Consider the following 7,500-nt stretch of genomic DNA (forward strand, 5'->3'; position numbering starts at 1 on the left):
TAGTCTCAGAAGTGTGACACAATAGCGTTGCTTTCAAGAAGTCTATAGTCAACAATATTCTAACATGCTTTTGACCACAAATGTGTTCTAGACTGGCTGCAACCCAGCACACACACACACACACACAAAAAAAAAAATCCATTTAGTCAGTCCAATTAGTATACATCAGTATGTGCAACACATTCATATTTATGCTAGATTTACTAACAAGCTAAATACTTTTAGGGTACAGTATCACTAAGCAGATCTACTTTGAGAGTTGCTCATTGTTTTGTTTAGAATATGGATAATTTATCTTAATGACTTGGTAATTTAGTGTCTTTTTCCAATGATGAGGTAACCTTTTCAACAATGGACCATGAAGAACTTGGCAGGTTCCTGCTTGCCAGGTGTGCAATACAGATACTCATTTTTCATCTGTACCTGTTAAATGACCTCTATAGGGGACACAGCAGACAATAATTCATCAGGAAATTTGATTGGACACCCCATCAGAAAATGTCCAGACATTCATGATTAAAGCTCTGAAGCTATATATAAAGGACACTGAGGTTGACTAACTTTACTTAAGGCTGTCATTCCAGTATCTGACATTACCAATGTAACACATCAGTGCCCGCCATGATGCAGGAAAGATTTGACTTAATCTTTTTTAATCCAGATATGATATAATTTCATTAGGTTGCTTATCAAATCTGTAATTTATATGACAGAGGAATAGACAAAAACTATTCTTGAATTAATTCAGTATATTATATTAAGCATACACCTTTCCACATGTTTTTCCCCTTTTAATACAAAATTATAAAATATTATCTGCATCATTTGAAAAAAGAATTTGAACTGAATAATTGACATGAATTTCTGAATGTCTGTCAAATGTAAACCAGAAGTATTTGGTTTTCCCCCTTTTTGATTTCCAAATTCTGCATGATTTGATAATGTTCAAAAGAGCATCTTCAACTGTTGACAGCAGCTTTTTGCACTAAGTGTAAATAGAAAACAGATTCTATTTACACCAAGTGAAAATGGCACATTTTCTTAGCGATATATGCTGACACTGTTAAAATAACAGGATTTTCAGGATTTTAGCAGTGCACCTCAGTATTGTAGTACATTCTAAAACAGTATGCAGTGATAACATATTAACTGTAAATTATCATTTTAATTCAAATAGTTAAATGTATGCCACCTTTTTGGGATAATAAAGCCCTCCCTTCACCTACCCAACCGTACCTGATACTTTATTTATTTATTTTTTATTATTATTTCCTTTAATTTTTGTTGAAAATATATGCCTTTGTGGTGTATTATGGGGTTTGAAAAAGGAGGGAAAAAGTTCAGCAAAAGGCAGGATCGAGCTCAGGCCAATTGTGTCGCAAAACCTTGATTTGGCTTCTGTAAAGGGAATTGGTGTGATGCTAACTTCTGCGTAGGCCTACAGAAATAGGTCATCCCTGCAGAACAATTAAAAAAAAACAAAAAAATAATTTGCAGCTTTATTTGGATAGTCAGACAAGACAGGGTCAATCACCAGTGGAAACAATGGAGAAGGCAAGGCTGAGACAGAACCAGGTACAGGCACAAGATCAGGGTAGATAGCAAACAATCACAGGAACAGGTCAATCCGAGTCAGGGCAGGCAGAGAACAATCGTTAAACGTTAAACAGTCCAGGTCAAAACAAGAAGGCAGAATAAATGGAAACAAACGCTCAGTAGTGACAGCCGGGGCAAATCAAGACTTTGCGGTGAGTAGGAGTGAGTGAGCTGCTTATATGTGTGTGTGTGTATATTAGCTGCAGGTGTGTGTGTAATTAGTCCCTGGGATGAGGCAGGATGGGAATTGGAGTTCAATGGGTACAGTAAATATTCAGGTGAGAGTTCCCTCTGGTGGTGGGAAGGAGGCAGCACGGGAGCCTCCTTTGTAACAGAGCCCTCCCCCTGCGAGCGGCTCCTGATGCGAGGAAGCAACTGACGCCGGGGTCTACCACGAGGTCGAGGGGCCGGTTTTTCCGCATGTGTCCAATGAAACTCTTCTGTGAGTGTGGGGTCGAGGATATCTCCAGCTCTGACCCAAGAAGGCTCCTCCGGTCCGTACCCCTCCCAATCGGCCAGATACGGGAGAGTGCCACCCCGGCGCCTGGAGTCAAGCAACTTGTGCACTCGTTACGCCTCCTCGCCGTCCACCAGAATAGGCGGGGGATTCTGCAGTCTGACTTCCTCCTCCGGCTCTCCTCCCGGACCACCAGCGGGTTTTAGAAGTGATACATGGAATGTTGGAGAGATACGGTAATTAGTGGGCAGATCTAAATGGAACGAAACTGTAGTTATTTGTATCAAGATTTTGAAGGGACCAACATACCTGGGACTGAGTTTTTTGCATGGCAGTCTGAGGCGTAGATCTTTAGTGGAGAGTCAGACCCACTGTCCTGTGATGTATGCGGACTGAGGCGGGGCTTCCTGTCTTCTTACTGCATGAAGTAAGTGTGTATGAGCTCGGTCCCAGACCTCCTCACTGCGTTGCAACCAATCTGTGACTGAGGGGAGGTCGGTGGTCCAGGGGAACAAGGGTGGTTGGAAACCCAGCATGCATTTAAAGGGGGTCTCTCCCGTGGCTGGTTTCATGAGAGAATTCTGTGCACACGCCGCCCAAAATAAGTACTTGCTCCAGTCCGCCTGTCGTCGTTGGCAATAGGATCGTAGGAACCGAATAATTTCCTGATTCAGGCGTTCAGTCTGTCCGTTGGACTGAGGATGGTAGCCAGATGTGAGGCTGATGTTCACGTTCAGATGTTTGAAGAAGGCAGTCCATAGTCTTGAGGTGAACTGAGGACCCCGGTCCAAGACAATGTCCTCCGGTAAACCGTAGAAACGAAATGCCTAATTGCACATTAGTTCAGTTCTTTCAAAGGAGGTAGGAAGTTTCGGCAGGGGAATTAGACGGCAGGCTTTGGAAAATCGATCGATAATAGTAAGGATAGTAGTATTACCTTGTGAGTTGGGAAGATCAGTGATGAAGTCGATGGCGATGTGAGACCATGGGCGTTGTGGTGTGGGCAGTGGTTGTAACAGTCCTGCTGGTAGTTGTCTGGGGGTTTTAGACGTGCTGCAGGTGGTGCAGTTCTGGACGAATTTGGTGGTATCAATTAACAGAGTAGGCCACCAGAATTGGTTCTTGAGCAGATGATTCCAGTGATTCCAGGGTGTCCTGAACTGGGTGGAACATGTACCTGGGTTCTGAAGATTCAGGTTGTTTATTTCAGTCATGATGTCCCACTGTACAGAGGCAAGAGAAGTTTTGCGGGAAGAATACTGTCATTGACGATTGAGCAGACCATTTCTTCAGTTTGACGAGAGAGGGCATCAGCCTTGGTATATTTCGAACCAGGTCTATACGTCACAGTAAACTGAAATCTTGTGAAGAATAATGCCCACCTTGCTTGTCTGGGGCTTAGTCGTTTGGTCGAGCGGAGATATTCTAGATTCTTGTGGTCGGTGAGAACTACAAATGGGTGTGATGCTCCCTCCAGCCAGTGGCGCCATTCCTCTAGTGCTAATTTCATGGCCAGAAGTTCACGATTGCCCACGTCATAGTTCCGTTCTGCTGTCGTTAATTTGGTGGATTGATGTTCAGTCATGGCGGTCAGAGGAGCGGCAATAGAACTAAAGTCTCTAATGAATCGCCGGTAGAAGTTTGCGAATCCTTGGAAGCGCTGTAACTCTTTGATCGTCCGAGGAAGCGGCCTTTCCAGTACTGCCTTTACCTTTCACTGATCCATTGCTACCCCCTCCTCTCTGATCACATACCCCAAGAAAGTGGTGCTTGTTTGATGAAACTCGCATTTCTCAGCCTTCGCGTAGAGTTGGTACTGAATTAGGCGTTGTAACACCGCTCTGACCTGACGAATGTGTTCCTTGAGGAGTACACCAGAATGTCATCGATGAACACGATTACTCCTCTGTTGAGCATGTCCCGAAACATATCATTCATAAAGGATTGAAAGATCGATGGACTGTTAGCTAGGCAGAAGGGCATAACCAAATATTCATAGTGCCCACTAATGGTTGAAAATGCAGTTTTCCATTTGTCCCCCTCTCGGATGCGAATCAGATTGTACGCATTGCAGATTGTACGCATTGCGCAGATCCAATTTAGTGTAGTACTAAGCCTGGCGGAGTTGTTCTAGGGCTGCTGGGACCAACGGCAGGGGATAACAGAACTTAACAGTGATGTCATTAAGGCCGCGGTTATCGATGCACGGCCTCAGTCCTCCGTCTTTCATCTTTACAAAGAAGAACCCCGCCGAGGCAGGAGACGTCGAGGGTCTAATGAATCCTTTGGCCAGTTCTTCTTCAATGTAAGTTTTCATAGCTTCTGATTCTGGTTGCTCCCCTTAGGAGGAGTGGCGCCGGGCATCAGATCGATGGCGCAATCAACTGATCGGTGAGCTGGGAGGTGTGATGCTTTCCTCGTACTGAAGGCTTCTGCTAAGTCTGCGTATTCGGTGGGCAGACTTACTTTCTCCGTGTTCTGAACAGGTAGAGAAGAGTCAGGAAGGGACGTCCGTGTGATCCTCGCTAGGCAGTGATTCTGACAGGTAGGGTCCCATTGAGTGATTTGCCCCTCCCTCCAGGAGATGTGTGGATTGTGTCTGCGCAGCTAGGGTAGTTCTAGAATGACAGTGTGATTGGGGGAAGGGATGACGTAGAACGTGATGTGCTCCGAATGAAGGGTTCCTATTTGGAGTTTGACCTCCTCTGTGACAGATAAAACTCTCCCCTCTCCGATGGGTCGGCCATCTAGCACCTCCACTGCCAAAGGAAGATCACAAGGGGTCAGTTTGATTTTATGTTGCAGGGCAAATCCAAATGACACAAAGTTACCAGCTGCCCCAGAATATAATATTGCAGTAGTGGGAATAGCATCATCATTAACGGTTATGATAACCGTCAACCTTGTGCTCGAGGAAGAGGTAGTGACGCGGGTACTGACACTCACTGTTCGGGGCTTAGATGATGGACGAATCGAGCAAGAGGAGATTCTGTGTCCCGCCTGACCACAGTAAAGGCATAGTTGGTTCTGCATACGCCGTTCCCTTTCCTCGGGAGTGAGAGGAGTAAATCCGAGTTGATCGGCTCTGCTGCCATGCTGGTGTCCGGCGGGAATTGGGACAGGGCTCGGGAAGGACGTCATGAGCGTATTAAATTGTCTATTTGGATGGTGAGATCAATGAATTCACTCAGGTTTTTCCCCTCATCTCGGTAAGCCAGCTCTGACTGGAGTTCTGAGTTCAATCCCCTTCGGAACAGAAGTTTCAGTGTGTCCTCTACCCAAACTGTCTGGGCGGCGAGAGTTCGGAACGAGAGAGCATATTCAGCCGCCGTACTCCTTCCTTGTGCCAGTGTTAACAATTGATCCCCCGCACTTTTCCCCTCCGCAGGATGTTTGAAGACCTCTCGAAACTGTTGAAGTAAGTAGTGAGCAAACAAAGGCAATGCGGCTAGAGTCTGTGGGTTATAGTGAGGGTTGCTGATTAACTAACAGCGAGCACTGAGGCAAGAACCCTTTGCATCTGGCAGGATTTCCGTCAAATTTCTCCGGGAATGCCAATCGTGGGCTTACTGGGGAAGTAAGGGCGGACGTGGTGAGATTGGAAGCCGGGGCTTGGGAGGCAGTGGTTGCGGCCACGGCTGGTTTTAGTTGTAACCCCTGCAGTGCCTTCACTAACTCATCGGTGAGGGTGGTAAGCCGATTTAGTTGGTGATGATGCAGGGCGAGCTGGGTCCCCTGTGCAGATAGCTCAGTGGAGAACTGCATTAATGCTGCTGGATCGCTTTGTGGCGAAGTCTTCTGTTGTGAAGCATCAGCAGAGGCTGGATCCATTTGCAGCTTTATTTGGATAGTCAGACAAGACAGGGTCAATCACCAGTAGAAACAATGGAGGCAAGGCTGAGACAGAACCAGGTACAGGCACAAGATCAGGGTAGATAGCAAACAATCACAGGAACAGGTCAATCCGAGTCAGGGCAGGCAGAGAACAATCGTTAAACGTTAAACAGTCCAGGTCAAAACAAGAAGGCAGAATAAATGGATACAAACGCTCAGTAGTGACAGCCGGGGCAAATCAAGACTTCGCAGTGAGTAGGAGTGAATGAGCTGATTATAAGTGTGTGTGTGTGTATATTAGCTAGGGTGACCACCTGCTAATAAGCCCCGAGGGGGGACAAAGGGTATGTTTCTGAGGGACAATGTGGGATACTGCCTTGCGTGGTGGTGCCCCCACCCCATGGGCAGACTCACTGATAGTGGTCTGCCAATTTCTAGCACATACCACCTTACATGGTATATTAATAATGCCCTATTCCCCTAAACATGTGTAATTGCTGATGTACTGTATGGCACGTCTGATATTGCTGATTTAGATGTGTTCCTAGGTCAACATATTTTGTTGACCCTGGAACAACATTTTACTGAAAAAATGTAGTCTTGACCATATCCCCACTCCTAAACCTAACCTTAACCATGAGTGATCCTTAAAATCAGAGGAAATGATAGATGAATGACACTGATGTACAAGCACCTAACAGTGATTGTAAGTGTAAACTTCACAAAATCTATAAACTTGTTCTTCAAATCTGATTGGTTAATCACAATGTTGTTCCAGGGTCAACAAAGATGTTGTTCCAGGAACATGTCTCACTTGGTAAAATCAGGTTCTGCGTACTTTATGCTTATTACAGAATTGACAAATGCACTTCCACTTAGATTTACTTTAGCTATTTAATTTTATTTATTTTTCATTACAATTTATTCACTTTAAGAATAAATTACTGCTCATATACAGCATTCGCATTGAACAAGAGTGAATGATTTGTCCAGGTTTTTTTTTTTTTTTTTATGTTTTTGTAATGTTTGGGAAGCCAGAATGCGCATGCATCAACAGAAACGATTTTTTTTTTTTTTTCAGCGAACCGTGCCCTCCCTATTACCTCAATAATCAATCAATTACAGGCCTAAAACAATCATGCCCGAGCAGACGGATATTAGTACATCTCATCACACTGACACCCGCCTCTAAATTAGTTGTATGGTTTGGTTTTCAGTGTAAAACAATTGCGTCAAGTTAAATGTCTCGTCTGTTTCGGGAGGTGTGCGCGCAGTCAGCGGAGGCTTGCATCTCCCAACTCGCACCGGAGGCTCCCACCTTTTTTTTCTCAGATTTTGAAAAATCTTCGCGATCGACTTAAAGTGCTTCCAAGATCGACGTGTTGGTGACTCCGCACCAGAGGCTCCCACCTTTTTTTCTCAGATTTTGAAAAATCTTCGCGATCGACTTAAAATGCTTCCAAGATCGACTTGTCGACCCCGATCGACGGGTTGGTGACTCCAGACATAGATGAGCGACCAACTTTTTCTGAGCAAGCATTGATTATGCGTGACACAGTCTCAATTTGTGTGACGCATGAATTGGGCTTCAAACGCTGTGCGTGCACACGCTA

Source organism: Carassius gibelio, chromosome B18 (genome assembly GCF_023724105.1).
Source record: "Carassius gibelio isolate Cgi1373 ecotype wild population from Czech Republic chromosome B18, carGib1.2-hapl.c, whole genome shotgun sequence".
NCBI classification, from domain to species: domain Eukaryota; kingdom Metazoa; phylum Chordata; class Actinopteri; order Cypriniformes; family Cyprinidae; genus Carassius; species Carassius gibelio.